We start from the raw sequence: 18436 nt of genomic DNA, 5'->3' as shown, positions 1-18436 counted from the left end.
CAGAAGATCCAAAGTGGGCTCCATGCTAACAGCAGAAATCCTGATGAGGGGCTCAAACTCAGGAATCATGAGATCATGACCTGAGCTGAATCTGGACACATAACCAACTGAGCCATCCAGGTGGCCCTGGTAGCTCTTTTAGTTGGCTCCTATTTTCCTTTGATATGTTCCTATTATTGTGGGTTTTTGTTTTTGTGTTCCTGTGCACTATAGGCTGCTCCAGGTTCATCCTGTATATTACTGCCCTGTCCTAGAATCAGCAATTTCTCCAAGGAGGCTTGCTTCCTTTTATTACAGAAATGTTATTAGAAATCAAAACCTAGTGCTAGGTGTGTTCATTCCTGCTGGGATGTCACTGTTTCTAGGCTCTGTTAGCTGACACACCATGGAAATATACACACATATACTAACACATGTATGTACATATATCTACACATTTTTCTATAGGATCCATCTGTATCTATATTAAGATAAAATGATTTTGTTCTGCTTCCAGTTCAAATCCATTACCACTCAGATCTCCCCTTGTTTGTCTGTAATCTCATGCTACCACAGACAAAAACTTGCCTACCACCATTGTTATTCATTTACTTAATTTTTCATTTCCATTATACATCTATAAAAACATCATAATTGTTAACCAGTGTTCCCATGAGATACAACTTTATCAACTTGAGAATAGTGCTTATGTACAGTACCTTTTTTTTTTTTTTTAGTTTTCCAGACTCTTTCCAAAGTTATTTAGGTCAGCAGCTTTTTTTCTATCCCATAAGAGGGGTTTCATACATTTGTAAAATAATTAGATTATTTTTTCACATTATGCATTCCATCCTGGATTTTCTACCAAACTCCTAAATATTTAAAATTTGCATATATTAAAAATGCACTCTTTTTGCTGTAAAGCACAAAGCTTTTGGACAAGTATATACTATAATACATCACAATTATAATATTATAAAGGATAGTTTCACCACCCTAAACAGTTCCCTGTGCTTTTAGTAAGCCAGTCTAACTTTCCCTACCTGCAAACCTCTGGCAAACACTGATATTTTTTATTGGCTCTATAATTTTGTCTTTTCCAGAATGTCATATCATTGAAACTATATTGTACGTAACCTTTCCAGACCATCTTATGTAACTTACCCATATGTATTTAAGATAAGTCTACGACTTTTTGTGATTTGATAGCTCATTTCTATTACTACATTATTTTTCATTGTATAGATGTACTATAGTTAGCTTATGCATTCACTTATTGAAAGACATTCTAATTGCTTCCATTTATTTCTGATTTTAAAGTTTTTTTCTCACTTTAGTTTTCATCAACCTGCCTCATATGTTTTACCTCCCACACTTTGCCTGCAAGTCTCTTAATAATTTTTTAAGGTCTAAGCTTAAATGTCATTTCTTTATGGAAGACTGTTTTCACCCTAACCATAGTATTCTAGGTAATTCCTTCTCATAATTCCCTTTTTGGAATCTTAGTAATGCTTACTAATATTTGTATGACATATTGTTGACTTCCCTTAATATCTATTCCCTACATAACTCAAACCTTGTACTGATGGTTTTCCTCTGTATCCAAAGTGCCAACCAATGCTTTGACACATGCTAAGTTCATAGTATTTGTTGGCTGATTGAATTTATTAGTAAATCATCTCAGTAAATTTTTAAATAACTGACATAGATATTTTTATTCATATTTTGCTTTGAGAAATCGAGACTAAGCAAATTTGCTCCAATTTATATAGATATTAACACAACTGAGATTTAAGTTTAAGTATTCTCATTCCAAGGCCAAGTGTTCTTTTTCCTACTCTGCCACCAGTGCACAACAAATGATAAATGATACACAAATGAAGATAAGTATTATCTAGCGAGCCTTTACCCAACAGAGGCTGAGGACAGAGTCCTAGTGGTTTTCAAGGTTTTTTGTTTCTTTGTTTCCCTAATTAAGCAGTTAAAAATTGGATCTCTTGTCACTGAAGTAGAGGCTGGGCCCAGAGATATATTTTCTTAGCTTTCTCTTTCCTACATGGAATAATTTGAAGGTCTCTGCTATGGGCCTTGAAATCCATTTTAAGCATGGGAAAATCATACCCTCCCAAATATGTCCTAAGGTTACAAACTTTTACTACCTCCATCATCAACATACTTAACAATCTTTCAGCAGCTTTCATTACATAGAACCACCCAAAATTACTGAGAATGGGGGACTATGTAATAAAAGGATTATACATTAATCACGGTAGTTGCTAAATTATTTATCACTCATTTTTCTATGTTCAGAATAGTTAAGCCCCAAAGCACTACATGGGCCATTTTTCCTGGTAGAATTAAGAAGATTAAGAAGAGCAATAAGGAGCCATTAGTTCACCAAGTCCATTTATCTCAATTGCAGAGCAATTCTTGGTAAAAAGATTCTGTTTAATAATTTTTTGTGTTTTCTGTCATCCTTGTCTTTAGAATTTTACCACACATTTGGAAAGAGATCCTGTTGTAGAATACAGTGCACTTCAGTGTTTTCATCTATTTTTAACCCACAGAATTATATATCAAGAAACTACCTGTAATAATGAAAAGTCATGCAGCTACCATGACTCTTCCAATGCTTCTAATATGTCTTCCCTTCTCACCACACTCAGCCTCACTGGAATAAATGGGAATATATTTCACCTCACATGGGTGAGGTGAAAATAAATGGGAATATATTTCACCTCACATGGGTGAGGTGAAAATATATTTGGTAATAAGCAAAATGGTATGCCTTTGTGTAACATAATTATCTGAACTAGGTTTCACTATGCTTGCCAGCTTACACTCTTGTGTATCTTTTTACCAAAAGAAAGCAATAAAAAATAGACTGCTAGGTTGAAATAAATGGTCAGTAGCTTGACTTAAAGATCACCTGTACATGACCAGATGACCCTGTTAATAAGTCCAAGAACATTATTTTTAGGAAAATAGTGTATGCTCACTTAAGAAAAAATCCAAATGAATTAAAAAATATTTCAATTATTATGTACCATATATCACACTGCCTGCATATAATGCTATTAATATTTTAATATATTTTCAGTGGGACATGATGTATGATATTATATATTGTCACAGACTATGAGTCTGGAGTTCTCTTTTGTCCAGCAAGAAAGCAGAAACAGAATTGAATACGAAAGAGGCTAACATCTGGGAGGAGACAAGAGCCCTGAACAGTGGCTTTGTCTCCATATTTATTGAGCTCAAAAGATATTACCACCCATGTGGTTAAAGTGAATGAAACAAGATCTTACACATATGGACATGGAGAAGACAATCAGACCATAAGCATTAACTTGTATGTGTAAGAAGCAAAGGGTTTGGGGGGCAAGTAGAGTTTGTGATCAAAGTACAATAGTATATTGGCATCAGATGAAAAGTACTCATGATCCCGTTACAATATCTTGTTAGCTAACCTCGTGCGTTTTTACCTTGTGATGGCACTTTCCACCCTAAGCTTTTTTTCCACCTTAACCCATTTATGTAAGTAGAACCTATTTCCCCACTATATATGCTTATAAATACATTTAAATGAGTGCCTTATAAAATGAGGTAATATACATACTTCCCATATTATATGATCACAATTATGTCTGCAATTATATCTATGAAAATACTGTGCTATATTTTGTTTAGTATCTATAAATAACTATTTAGATTTACCTCATTTTCCAAAACTTCAAACAAACAATACAGTAATATACATCTCTGTGTATGTATTATTTTCCATAATATTGTCTTAAGGACAATTTACTATGTGTGGAAATTTGGACTCAGCACTTGAGAATATTTCTTAAATCTATTTCTATTAAATAGTCTGGAAGTAGGTATTTTACTAATTCACAACCCTACTGGCAGTGTATGAGATTTTCTATCAATTATAACTTTTAAAATCTTGACCAAACTAAAACGTAAGTCATTTATACATCCCTTATTTTTTAGTTCTATTGCTGTTCAGGTTGAATTTTTTAATATTAATTGAACATTTTGATTTCTGCTATACCACAGGGAAAGTCTTAGGTGTCAAGATATTGGAAGAAGGACATAACTTACGTATTACCTACAATTTATCACAAATTATCTCCCCACATTAGGAAGAAAGCTAGTACAAGCACATTACTGAGTAAGTAGTGAACCTGTTCCAAGGCATAAAATAAATGACATTTCAGCCCTGGTTTTATGGATGCTGCCTGCAAGATGCATTTGAGCCATTTTGAACTGACTTACTACCAAGTATATCTCCTGTTTTGTTCAGCCACTGTGCAGATATTTTAATCATTCCTTTTAAATATGTTGTAAGTAAGATACTACATAAGAAAGTTCTCAAAATAATTTAAGTATGAATATATTCCATATTATTCCTGGCATAGAGATCTTTATTATTATGCTACATAGAACTACCCGAATGGAAGTCCACTTTTTGGTAGAGCTTTAATCAGGAATTATGTTTCTTGAGAAAAGAAACAGATTTTAACATTGCTGTTTTGATTGATTAGTAATTTTTGAGTTCATGAAGGAAAGGAGCATGCAATTTACCTTCAGTATACACTTCTTCCTAGTAATAATGCTGAATAATTAAGTCCTACTCTAAATATCCAATTTACACTCCTTGTCCATTTTATAGTTTAACAATCTCCAAATATTTAAAATCAACAGTAAGTCTTTTACATTACACAGCGATACTATATTTTAGACAAATACATTCCTATCAGTAAAACAGATGGCCTTGAATCTGATAAATAATTTTTTCAGATCTCCCTCAACTAAATGCATCTGGTCAAAGTATGATGAGTTTTAGGGCATTAGCAACTTTGGCTAACTTAAGACTCACTAGCACTACAAACTAAATGTCATTCATATAAAAGATTTGCTACATTATTGTAGATCCAGGTTTTTTTCCCCCATTGCCTAAAATGCCTTAATTTCATGATGTATTTTCTTAATTTGAATACAGATCTCTCTCTCTCTCTCTCTCACACACACACACACATATTCATTGTTTCACCCAGACTAGGCTGGATTATACTGAAGGAACAAACATGTCTAAATAACCAGTGGGGTCTGTTTCTAACTAATGTTGCATGCTCAGTATAGGTTGGTCAGGATTTTGGACTGACAAAAGCTCTATCTCAAAATGTGCTTCTGCCATCAGTTCAACAAAGGGAAGGGGTTTGATCAATGTGTTCTGGCACTACAAGCTCCTACTATAAAGTGGTTGTGAAGGTCAATTTTACACATCAAAGTGGCGATGCTATGGTGTCCTATCGTTTCATCAACAGTGAAGTTTCCTGAAGGAGAGGAAATTCTGCCTCCAGATTACAACATAGAAATCCTGACTGAGTGTCCCACCTGCTCCCATGCAGAATTTGGGCTCAAAACTGAAACATCAGTTCTTGTCTAAATTTGAAGCCTGCTGGCCTGCTGCATCAATTTTCAACTTCCCAGCCCCTCAACTGCATAATTCTGTGTTTAACATTTTGAGAATCATCAAAATGTTTACCATAGTAGCTATGCCAGTTTAGATTTCCAATAACAATGTATACGGAATTTGATTTCCCTATATGCTTACCAAGACTTTGGTAAATATAGCTTTCCTTATATGCTTGTTTTCCTTTTTTTAAAAATTATAACCACCCTAGCAGGGGTGAAGTAGTAGAAGGTTATTTTTAAATCAAACCAACTTATTTTACTATTTCCTTCTTGTTTTTCATTTTATATTTTATGTTGTCAAATTTGGACCATGTAGTTACATATAGTCTAGGTCTAATAATTTTATGTAATTATGTTCATGTTTATTTCCTTTGTTTTGGCCTATTGTTTTATGTGGCGAATTTTCCTCTGTTTGAGCTCATCTTTGCTAGGGCTTTAACTATAAAAATTATGAAAAGTTTTTAGTTGTGTATTTATGCCTTTAAAAAGGATTTCCTTACATTCACTGGCAATGGTCAGGCCATCCTAAGCATTTTTACAGCCCTCCATTTTGATATAAAATCTTGGGTCGAGCAAAATCTAAGAATCTTTTGAGGAACTGGGACATCACCAGGATGGCCAAATAAGATCCCTTTTCCTATACCCCCCCTCAAAAATAACAATTTGGTATCCATCCACAGACAAAGGTAGCTTTGTAGGAGCTGTGACATATAGCACCATAGGCCAAGGTACTCAGGTGATAGGCATATAGACCTTAGTCCCACCTGTGGACTCTAAAATGGCCTGTGAACTGAATCCAAGCCTTCCTGGCTGGGTGTGTTTGTGAGCCCCTAGAAAACACTGACTGACAATCACCTAAGAACTAGAGAGCCTTTGTGGAAGTCCAGGAGTCCAGCAGAAAAGTTTAAGTACACGGACAGAGCAAAAATTTCCAAGATTGGACACACTGGAGAGGGTAAGAGGAACAGTTTGACTTTACCTGGATGACTCTTCCCTCAAGGTGGTTCATATGGGCGCCAAGAGAGTTTATCTCTACACATGATTTCCCCCATGGCAAAAAGTGAGAGCACCTGAGTGATCACTTGACTTCCTCAGCCTTGCAGGATACTCCCCATCTAGAGTATTGAGTCATGAGCTGTACAACTAGGAGAGGCGAAGAGAGGAAAAGCGGCTGGAAGATTGGCAGCTAGGGCTTGGAATATATTGAAGGGACACTGCTCTTAATACCTGTGTCACAGACTCCATTGGGAGGCTAACCTACAAGTCTCTGGGACAGCATGCCTACAGACCCCCACAACTGGCCCATAACTGGAAACCTGTACCTCTTACTCCCCTTTACTCCTTTTTTGCCCTTCTCTTCCGCCCTCCTGGCAACCACCAGGTGTTCTCTATATTTATGGGTCTGTTTGTTCCTCTGTTTTGTTTTTAATTCACTTAGCATAAATCCTCTAGGTCCATCCATGTTGTCACAAATAGAAAGATTTCAATGGAGTAAAATTGCATTTCATATATATAAACATAATATCTTAATCTGTTCATCTATTGATGGACACATGGGTTGCTTCCATATCTTGGTTATTATAAATAATGCTGCTATAAAGATAAGAGTGCATGTATCTTTTCAAATTAGTGTTTTTGTTTTTTTGAGTAAATAGTAGTAGAATTACTGGATCATAAGGCATTTCTATTTTTAATTTTTTCAGAAACCTCCATGTTGTTTTCAACAGTAATTACACTAATTTATAGTTCCACCAACAGTGCACAAGGGTTCCCTTTTCTCCACATCCTCACTAACACTTGTTATTTCTTGTCTTTTTGACTCTAGCTATTCTGACATGTGTGATATCTCATTGTGGTTTGATTTGCCTTTCCCTGATTATTAATGACGTTGAGTATCTTTGCATGCATCTGTTGGCCATGTGTATGTCTTTGTTGGGGGAAAAAAGTCTATTCCGGTTTTGTTCCCACCTTTAATTGGATTATTTTTAATATCTTTATTCCTTCTTTAATGCTCCCTCTTTCATTATGTAAATCTGAGTTTCTCACCTGTATCATTTTCCTTCTCTTTGGTGAATTTCTCTTAACATTTCTTTAAAGGCAGATCTATTGGCAACAGATACCAATTTTCATTTATCTTGAAAGTCTACTTTTTTTCACTTGAAAGGATTTCATTGGGGTATACAATTCTAGATAGGGGAATTTTTTCTCCTCTTGTTTTATTTTATTTTATTATTTTATTTATTTTATTTTTACAAATACTTTGTCAAGTTGGTTTCCATATAACACCCAGTGCTCATCCCCACAAGTGCCCTCCTCCATGCCCATCTCCCCCTTCCCCCCCACACCCACCAGTCCTCATGTTGTTCTCACCATTCAAGAGTCTCTCATGGTTTGGCTCTCTCCCTCTCCCCCACCATTTCCCCACTTCTTCTCCCCCATGGTCCTCCGTTAAGTTCCTCCTAATCCTCCTATACATGCAAACATATGGTATTTGTTTTTTTCTGCCTGACTTATTTCGCTCAGCATAACACCCTCAAGGTCCATCCATGTTGCTACACATGGCCAGATTTCATTCGTTCTCATTGCCATGTAGTATTCCATCGTACAGATAAACCTCATCTTCTTGATCCATTCGACTGTTGATGGACACTTAGGCTCTTTTCATGTTTTGGCTATTGTTGAGAGTGCTGCTATGAACATTGGGGTACATATGCTCCTATGCATCAGCACTCCTATATCCCTTGGGTAAATTCCCAGCAGTGCTATTGCTGGGTCAAAGGGGAGTTCTATTGTTCATTTTTTGAGGAACCTCCACACTGTTTTCCAGAGGGGCTGCACGAGTTGACATTCCCACCAAAGTGCATGAGGGTGCCCGTTTCTCCACATCCTCGCCAGCATCTAGAGTTCTCTGATTTGCTCATTTTAGCCACTCTGACTGGAGTGAGGTGGTATCTCAGTGTGGTTTTGATTTCTAATTCCCTGATGAGGAGGGATGCTGAGCATCGTTTCATGTGTTTGTTGGCCATCTGGATGTCCTCTTTGGAGAAGTGTCTGTTCATATCTTCTGACCATTTCTTTATTGGGTTGTTTGTTTTTTCAGGTGTGGAGTTTGGTGAGTTCCTTATAGGTTTTGGATATTAACCCTTTATCTGATATGTCATTTGCAACTAGCTTTTCCCATTCTGTTGGTTGCCTATTAGTTTTGTGGATTGTTTCCTTTGCCGAGCAGAAGCTTTTAATCTTGATGAGGTCCCAATAGTTTATTTTTGCTCGTTTCCCTTCCTTTTGGGGATGTGTCACGTAAGAAGTTGCTGTGGTGGAGGTCAAGGAGGTTGTTTCCTGCTTTCTCCTCTAGGGTTTTGATGGTTTCCTGTCTCATGTTCAAGTCCTATATCCATTTTGAGTTTATTTTGGTGTATGGTGTGAGAAATTGATCTAGTTTCAATCTTCTGCATGTTGCTGTCCAGTTCTCCCAACACCATCTGTTAAAGAGGCTGTCTTTTTTCCATTGGATTTTCTTTCCTGCTTTGCAAAGATTAGTTGTCTGTATACCTTTGGGTCTAGCTCTGAGTTCTCAATTCTATTCCATTGGTCTATGTGTCTGTTTTTGTGCCAATACCACACTGTCTTGATGATGACAGCTTTGTAGTAGAGGCTAAAGTCTGGGATGGTGATACCTCCCATTTTTGTTTTCTTCTTCAGTATTACTTTGGCTTTTTGGGGTCTTTTGTGGTTCCATCCAAATTTTAGGATAGTTTGTTCTAGTTTTGAGAAGTATGCTGGTGCAATTTTGATTGGGATTGCATTGAATGTGTAGATTGCTTTGGGTAGTAATGACATTTTAACTATATTTGTTCTTCCAATCCATGAACATGGAATGTTTTTCCATTTCTTTGTGTCTTCTTCAATTTCCTTCATAAGTTTTCTAGTTTTCATCATACAGATCTCTTGTATCCTTGGTTAGGTTTATACCTAGGTATTTCATGTTTTTTTGTGCAATTGTGATTGGGGTCAGTTTCCTGATTTCTCTTTCTGTTGCTTCATTATTGGTGTGTAAGAATGCAACCGATTTCTGTCCATTGATTTTGTACCCTGCAACTTTGCTGAATTCTTGGATCAGTTCTAGTAGGCTTCTGGTGGAGTCTGTTGGGTTTTCTAGGTTCTCTCCATATTCCTTCTCTTATATTACTTTGTTTTCCAATTACACATATGTTACACCTCTTATAGTTCTCCCATAGTTCCCAAATATTTTGTTATTTTTGTTTCAGTCTTTTTTTTTTTTTTTTTCATTGTTTTTCGGTTTTGGAGGATTCTATTGAAATTTCATCAAGTTCAGAGTGTTCAGTCTACATCTAAGCCAGTCTTCATTTCTGTTAACAATATTTTTAATGTCTAGAGTGTCTTTTTGGTTCTTAGAATTTACATCTCTTGGTTTACACTGCCTATCTGTTCTTGCAGACTGTCTCCATTATTCAATATAGCTCTTATCATATTAACCACAGTTGTTTTAAATTTCAGGTCTAATAATTCCAACATCCCTGCCATATCTGCATCTGGTTCTGATGCTTTTCCTTGTCTCTTTAAACTGTGTTTTTTACCTTTTAGTATACCTTATCATTTTTCCTTGATAATCAGACATTATGTAGTGAGTAAAAGAAACCACTGTAAACAAGTGGTTATGTGGTGGTAAAATGTGAAGGAAGGAGAGTGTTGTATAGTTCTGTGATTAGATCTCAACTGTTAAATTTTAAATTCTTTTCTTTCTTTTTTTAATTTTTTAAGAGAGAGAGAATCTTTTATTAATATTTTTATAGTTTACTTATTTTTTGAGACAGAGAGAGACAGAGCATGACCTGGGGAGGGTCAGAGAGAGAGGGAGACACAGAATCTGAAAGAAGCTCCAGGCTCTGAGCTGTTAGCATAGAGCCCAATACAGAGCTCAAACCATGAACTGTAGATCATGGCCTGAGCTGAAGTCAGACGCTTAACCAACTGAGTGACCCAGGGACCTCTGAGAGAGAGAGAATCTTAAGAAGGAGCCCTATGTGGGGCTCAATCTCACTACTGTGATATCATGACCCGAGCCAAAATGAAGAGTCCCTATGCACTCATTAGGTGGCACAAAATGGCTATAGTTGGCTGGGATTGAGGATTACTTTTCTCAGGTCAATTAGGCTCTGATAATCCCAGCAGAGTAGGCTCTGATTACACTGTTTCTTCTGAGGGCAGACCAGAACAGAAGAACAGAATATTCTGGTATATTTCAAAATGGTTGTTTTGCCTTTCCATGTGCCAGGAGAATGAGAGGATTTTTCTTTAATATTCACTGTGAGAACCTGGTTGAGCTCCAGGAGGTAAAACTTGAAAAGTTTGGCATTACCTCAATGATTGGGTCCCCCTGGAGTTTTTAGCTCTCAGACTTGTTTGCACTAAGCCTCCAATACTTCATCAACCCTGATACTGGTTCTTGTAGACTTTCTTGCTCATAAGTTTCTACCCAAAATAAGCTCCAATTCTCTGTATTCATCCCAACTGGTCTCTCCAATTTGGGGGCAGCAGTTTACCTCATGACCTTTCTTCCCTTTCAAATCTAAGAGTTGTTTGTTTTCACTTCGTTCAGCTTTTTATTTGTTGTTAGGATGAAGATAAGAATTTCAAGTTTCTAATATGCTGGACCATAAACCAGAGGCTTCTATGTGTATCTTAGCACAATTACACATATTTTTTAATTTGAAAAAGGTTATGGAGCAATATGGATAGTATATTACTGCCTTCATAGAAAATACTTACATATCTGCATGCATTTGTAAGAGTACATTTAATGCAGAAAATCTGTGACCGATGTATTTTCAGGAAAGATACTAGGATGGGAAGAAATAAATTTTTGTTTTTTTGTGATTTCAAAAGCTATTTGGATTTTCATGAGTATATATCATATTTTTATTTTTTTAATTTATTTTTTTTTAATGTTTTATTTATTCCTAGGAGAGAGAGAGAGACAGTGTGAGCAGGGGAGGGTCAGAGAGAGAGGGAGTCACAGACTGAAACAGGCTCCAGGCTCTGAGCTGGCAGTCAGCACAGAGCCCGACGTGGGTCTCGAACCCACGAACCGCGAGATCATGACCTAAGCGAAAGTCGGACGCTTAACCGACCAAGCCACCCAGGCGCCCCTATCATATTTTTAAATTAAAATCATGGAAAATAGGAAAAAATACAAAAGAATAAAACACATCAGTGGTCGGTAGAATTTCTCAGGTGAAATGATAGCCTGATAGACTCAAACTTGTAGAGTTCCTTATATTTGTCTCCAACTGAATTTCTTTACTTAAGAAATGCCCAACAGCTGCAAATACAGATGTCACATTTACACTTGATATGTGAAATGACAATCACCTTTGTGGAAGGTGTGGAAACAGGAAGCCATGAAGTCTGTATCTGTAGGTGATATCTGTAGGCAGCCAAGGTTCTAAACCACTACCCCAGATACCCTTTAGACATCTCTCTTTTTCTACACCTTTCATTTTGTATTGCGACAGTTTATTATGTGGCAAAGGGAAACAAGGAAGTCATAGCCCCACCTTTTTCAGGATCTAATTTAATCGTGGGCAACTGTCCAGCTATGTAGAAATTTATTTCTAAGATAAAGAGAACATCATTTCCTTTTTCACTCAAGCAACTTTCCTGTCCCCAATTTCTTCAGCATATTTTCTCCCAAAGACCAACTCCATTTTTTTACCTCTTAATTTTTGGATGAAAAAGGTGTTATGGTGTTGCCCAAACACTGGTATTTCTCAGGAAGCCTGCTCTATTAGTTCTTAACAGAGGAAATCACTCTTATGGGTATTACTATTGCTATTGGCCTGTTATTATTGGTGTGAATGTGGAGGCTGGGAATGGCACTGGAATTTATGTACAAAGTAAGTTCTCTTACTTGTTAAGATGCTCATGATTATTCCTCACTCACCTAATTTCAATATAGCCCCAATAAAGTTTCTGCTTTATGGTTTATATTCCCAAGAATAATTTAAACTTTTCTGTGAATCAAAGAATGATGTTAAAAGGATAAAATCTAAGAGTGGGGTTTGCAATGAAGTATGGGTGATGAATATCTTACTCATTTGAGCAGAACCTGCAGAACCCACAACACTACAAGAGCTATGTGGCAGCCAGTTCTATGTGCATGGTCTTTCACAGCCATGTGTAAGGCAATAGAATGCAGTATTTAAGTAGCACTGATAACATTTATAGAGAGTTTGCCTTGGGACTCGCACTGTTTTAGGTGCTAGGTTTTAGTGCTAGAGAGATCTAGGTTCTAAATTCTAGCTAACTATTTGCTAGCTATGTGACTTACTGGGGCAGATTTCTAATGTCACCCATCTTCTGTTTTTTTCTAAAATAGACATTTATAAGTACTAGCCTCACAGGATTTCTGTATGGATTTAATACATGATGTATTTAAAGTGTTTAGCATAGCATCCTGCACAAAGTAAACATTTGCTGGTATTTTAATTACTTCTTATAGACTGGCTTCAGTATGTTTCTTGGTATTCTAGTTTATGAGTCAGAAAAATCCCGCTAATTTGCTTCACTTTGGTGAAAGGATATGTTAATAGATTTCCATTTTCACACCTTCTTTAAAGCAATTATGTTTACATTCGATTTCTTCCATTTCCCCAGTTCGTTATATATTCCTTACTGGCTTTGGAATCATTAAACCTGACACAAAGGTGATGAAATTTCCATTTAAAAATGGAAAGAGCCATGTAACTTTTTAAGTGGCTTAAAAAAAATAAAGCTTTCAATTTTATTACACCAAACACAAAAGAATTACTTCTATTTACTCTGTTTTTGATGATAGCTATGTTGCACAGACTTGTATTGTATAATTAGTTCATCCTCAATCTCTGCTTCATATTAAAAAGTAATGCATATATATGCATATAATGCATGTATTCATATATATACTTGTTTATTGATTGATATATATATAGTAATACATATATATAGCATATAATGCATGTATTCATATATATATATATGAATTTGTTTATTGATTGATTTTTCAGTGAAGGCACATCCATACACAAGTATAGCAGATGAGAGGAGATTACTCTCAACCCAAGATCCCTGATGTCCCTGCCAGAGTGGGCTATATAGGCAGAGTAAGTGGCTACTTTCATGGAGTGAATCAGAGAATACTATTTAGCCTAAAGATACCATCTCATGTTGGGCTTTCTAAGGTCACTGAATGTAAAACTACTTTCTAGAAAGGTGTCACAAAAAGAGAAGTGAAAATAATAAGAAGGCGAAAATGTTTCCAGAACATCAAGATCTGAAAACTCTGACACCTTCAAATTTAATATTTTTTTGAGAACACACATCTTTTAGGGTCAGAAGGTGTACTTATGGTTTGAAGTAAGGACTGAAATAAAAGAGATGTGATGGATGATAAAGGAGAGAATTTTCTGAAAAAAATACTCTCTGGTTAAAATTACTGCTCCCTCTTCACTTTCATATGAACCATGAAAAGGGTGCAGGATGGGGTGGAGGAGCATGACCTACAGGAAATACATGTTTACAAACTATATTCTCTTCTATTTGAATTAAGATACTGTGGTCTCTCTGTGGCCTTCATTGACCTTATCACAGTGATTTATATGCCCAGAAGCTAAGGCATCTTGTAGCTCAGTAAGGTTTGGGGCACTTGAGAAGTTTATTTTTATAAATCTGAAGGCTAATTACATGGTGATGTGGATGGCTGAGTTAGAACTGATGGTGTCTATTCCATGTAATCCCTATCACCACTCAAGTGAAGCCAGGCTGGGTGTTAGGAATATTTTCACTCAATTTATCTGTGTGTGAGGATGAGTGTGGGATCCTAAAGGCAGATTTCAAGCTCTTATTATTTCAGAAACTTTTGCAACCTAATAGGACACCAGGCTACACACAGGCAAAATCATGCTCATAGGAGGTGCTAAATATATCTTTGTTTAATAAATGAATGAATGAATGAATGAATAAATGCCATTGCTAGTTAGTTCAATGGGATATTGTGTAATATATTATAATTATGGCATAATTCCATTTGGTATGCATTACAGAATCATGATAAAGACCAAGATTATATGAGGCAGAGAAGGTGGTTGACCTGTTTCCTCCAATCTGAGGCTCTGAAGTAGTGCATCTATTAAAATCAAGACAAAGATAAGGTTCTCTAAAATAATTGTCTTTATCAATAACATCTCACCTTTAGGGTTTCATACATTTGAATCTTTAGAATTCATGAGTATTTTCTTCAAACAGTTTCATTCACCTTCTAATTTCAAGAATGTGCTCAATCATATATTTAGATAAGTATTAAAAATATTATTTATATATGTGGCTCATGATAATCAGCATAGAAAATTATACTGCTGAAATTATAGTTTTAACAAGGAAGAGGAAATATATGGGAAGATAATGGTTGAGTATTTGGTCACACAAAGAGTACTCGAATATTCCCCTGCACAAAGAGGGGAACCCTGTTTACTAAGGGCTCAGACTTTATCAGCCATTCCATAATAGATGATATGTACAGGTTTAAATGGATTAATAATAGCACACTAATTCTAACTGATCAATAATGAATGCTGACAGTTTCATATTTGGAATGATTCTGAAGTCACATGTGGGTGTATCCTGAATGTCAATTATGACTGATTAATTAATGGGAAAATGGCAGCCTAAGACAGTATTTGCCATCTGTAATTACCTTGCTTTCTCAGGGATGAATATGCAGTGTTAACAAAAAGATGAAACGACCGACAATGCAGTTGAAATAGTGTAGAAAGGACAACATAGGGAGGCCCAGTCTATTTTTCTGTCACTGTTGACCTGTGTGCATCTCCTCGGCAAACAACAATGTTGCGGATGACACCAGCCCCAGCAGGAAGAGGTATTCTCTGTGATGAGCTGGCAACAGAGCAGCAGTGATCGCTACATTTTTACTTTTACCTTTGTATTCAATTGCACAACCTGAGGACAGGGATTCAGCCTTTTATCTGGATGTGTATTGGGGTTTGCTATGTGAAATGTCTTCATTATTCACAAATAACCTTTCCCTTGAATATAGAAACCGTCACCCTCCGTAAAACATAGCAGTCCAAAGAGATCAATATTCAGACTCCTTTCCAGATGTTGTAAAGAAATGAGTAAGTTCCCAGAATGCTCTGGACTAATTTCACTGTGAGATGTAAAAAGAATATTTTTTTTTCTTACCCCAGCCAGCAATCTATTAAAGCTCTGAAGCATAAGGCCAGGTATTTCTTCCATAGTGGTTTTTGTCCTATTGACTATATTGTATGTGCTATTCTTATTCAAGGCAATGATTGAGCCTCATTTAACCAGCCAACCAATTTTCTCTATGCAACCTTGAAACTGCTAATACATGATGGTGAATTTTATACCACTGGCAGGATATTTGCTTTTATATATTAAAAAAATTGCTATAAATCTGTAAAGTATGTGGCAATTATAGCTTGGCAAGGGAAATTATCTTTTCTTTTTCTCTGTCTTTACAATATACTGCACCTTCTTTGTAGGCAGAAGTGTCGGTCTGTCCTGTGGTACCATCACACTATGCCAGAGTTCCAGTGACAGTGCCAACAAAGGTCTCAGTTGATTCGTCTAGTTGACAGTTATTAAAATCTGGAGAGGTTATGTTATTCTTAGCCTCCTATATAACAGAGTTAAATTTAATTGTAAACTAAGAATAATCTGCAATTATACTTGACCTATTTAGTAGCAAAACAGATTGTTAAATCAAATGTTCATTCAATGCTATGCCCACTGTTAACCTAAATCTTACCACTCAGCCTTTCTTTTCAAGGAAGGAGGGAGAAGAAAGAATAAAGAAAGTCTGATGTGTGTGTGTGTGTGTGTGTGTGTGTGTATTTGTGATGAATAAAATATTATGTTACATATTAGCACTTATATATATCCCAATACTTGGAATGTCCCTAAAAATTATCGACGGCGATTACAGATTTTTACATCTTAGAAAAAGCAAAATCAGAATGTTTAAGTACTTTTATCCAGTGTCTCACAGTTACTAAATAGCCAAGATTCTACTTTGTACAATACCGTTACTAGAGTCCAACTACAAAACAAACAAACAAAAACCCGACAGCAACAACAACAACAGCAACAACAAGAAACCTTCTGATTCTCTTGCAGAGACACCCTAGAGTGCTCCGATTAAATACTTTAGATAAATACTGGGGTTTGCTGATCTTCTTTGTTGTTATTAGTCTAACCTGTGGTTTCTTGATCACACTAGTCAGGAAGATAGCAAAGAGAGAGTCTGGGTTCAATAGCCATAGAGAGTGAATGTACTTAGCCTCTTGTGCTAGCTCTCTGGACTGTCACTGTGGTACTAGGGCCCTTATCTTCCTTTCTGTTCCTATTCCCTGTTTACCTCTTCTCCTCGCCGGTACTATCCAGGTGCTAGAGCCTTATTTTTCACTACTTAGGTTCTGCTGCAGAATGATATGACTTCACTGATTATCACCACTCATGGCCATAATGTTCCCCAATCAAGTCACAGCCAACATTGTTCCTGCCTCCTGGCCCAAACCTCGCTAGAGTTCAACATTGTCATCTTACTTACCTTTGTTGCTCTCTCTCCATCTGGCTCTGCTCGTCCATTTTATGAACTCCTTCAGAGCTGCAGAAATGCTCACAGAAGTGGGAGTATTCTCTCCCTCCTGAATCCTCTAACCAAGATTCAAAACAGCCTTTCTCTTTCTCTTTTCCACAAATAATATATTAAGGTTGGTCTCTCACTTTTGAGTAACCATTGCTGGATAAATTTTCAACACATCTCAACATAGTTGAGAACATTAAATTAGTACCATACACTGTCTCCAACAAACTCTTCCTCTTCTGGTCCAATGTTGAAGCCCTTCTGATCTTTCTCCTGGGATGCCTTTAATATACTTTCTGGACACTAATTTTAATGACTAGAAAGAGATTTGTGCCCCAAGTTCTGTTTTAGAAACCTTTGTCCAGAGACTCACTCAAAATTCCTGACATGATTCTTCATAATTTTTTCTTAAATACCCATTTAATGTTTATGTACAAAGAGCTCCTATTGTATTATCTGACTTCTCAGCATCCGTTTAGGGGGTATTCAATTACAATTCCATCCGGGGGTCTCTCAATATTCATTCTGGCTACAGTGAAATAGACCCAGTGTTATTTGGCTATATCTTGGTACCATCTACATTACTATAATTGTTTGATTCAACAAGTAACTACATTCACATCCTATAGTAACACAGTGGTGGCTCACCTTAGCAGTCACAAATAATCACATGGTTGAGTACATCTGAAGTGGCCCTTTAAATGAGTTTGCTAAGAAAGAATTTTGATTATGGGAAAGGTCAAAGTAAGGGTTCTTTCAAGGGTAGCTATTCAGTATGTGTGTCATAATGGTGAGATAGAGCTTAGAAGAGGATCATATCAAAGAATCCAGCCAAGGATCTAAATAGCGTGCAGGATGGGGCACCTGGGTGGCTCAGTCTAAGTGTCTGACTTGGGCTCAGGTCATGATCTCCTGGTTCATGAGTTTAAGCCTTGCATAGGGCTCTGTGCTGAAGACTCAGAGCCTGGAGCCTGCTTTGATTCTGTGTCTCCCTCTCTCTCTGCTCCTCCCCCATTTGCACTCTGTCTCTCTCTGTCTCAAAAATAAATAAACATTAACTAACAAACAAACAAAAAGAGATTGCAGGAAACAAATAAAGCAAATGAACAACCCTTTCCCTGCCAAAGCTGGACCCCAGTGTGTGATGACTTTTAGGCACGGGATAATACCGCTCTGATGTGGGAATGGTGTAGTGGTCGAAGGACAATGCTGATTTTAATTAAGGCACAAGATGACATTTTATCTTCTATTGGAAAAAAACTCAGAACTCTGAGGTTGCTTCAAGCT

The sequence above is a fragment of the Hyaena hyaena genome, unplaced genomic scaffold (genome assembly GCF_003009895.1).
Source record: "Hyaena hyaena isolate Hyena2069 unplaced genomic scaffold, ASM300989v1 scaffold_136, whole genome shotgun sequence".
NCBI lineage: Eukaryota > Metazoa > Chordata > Mammalia > Carnivora > Hyaenidae > Hyaena > Hyaena hyaena.
The sequence above is the reverse complement of the archived record's forward strand: the minus strand, read 5'-3'. Positions refer to the sequence as shown.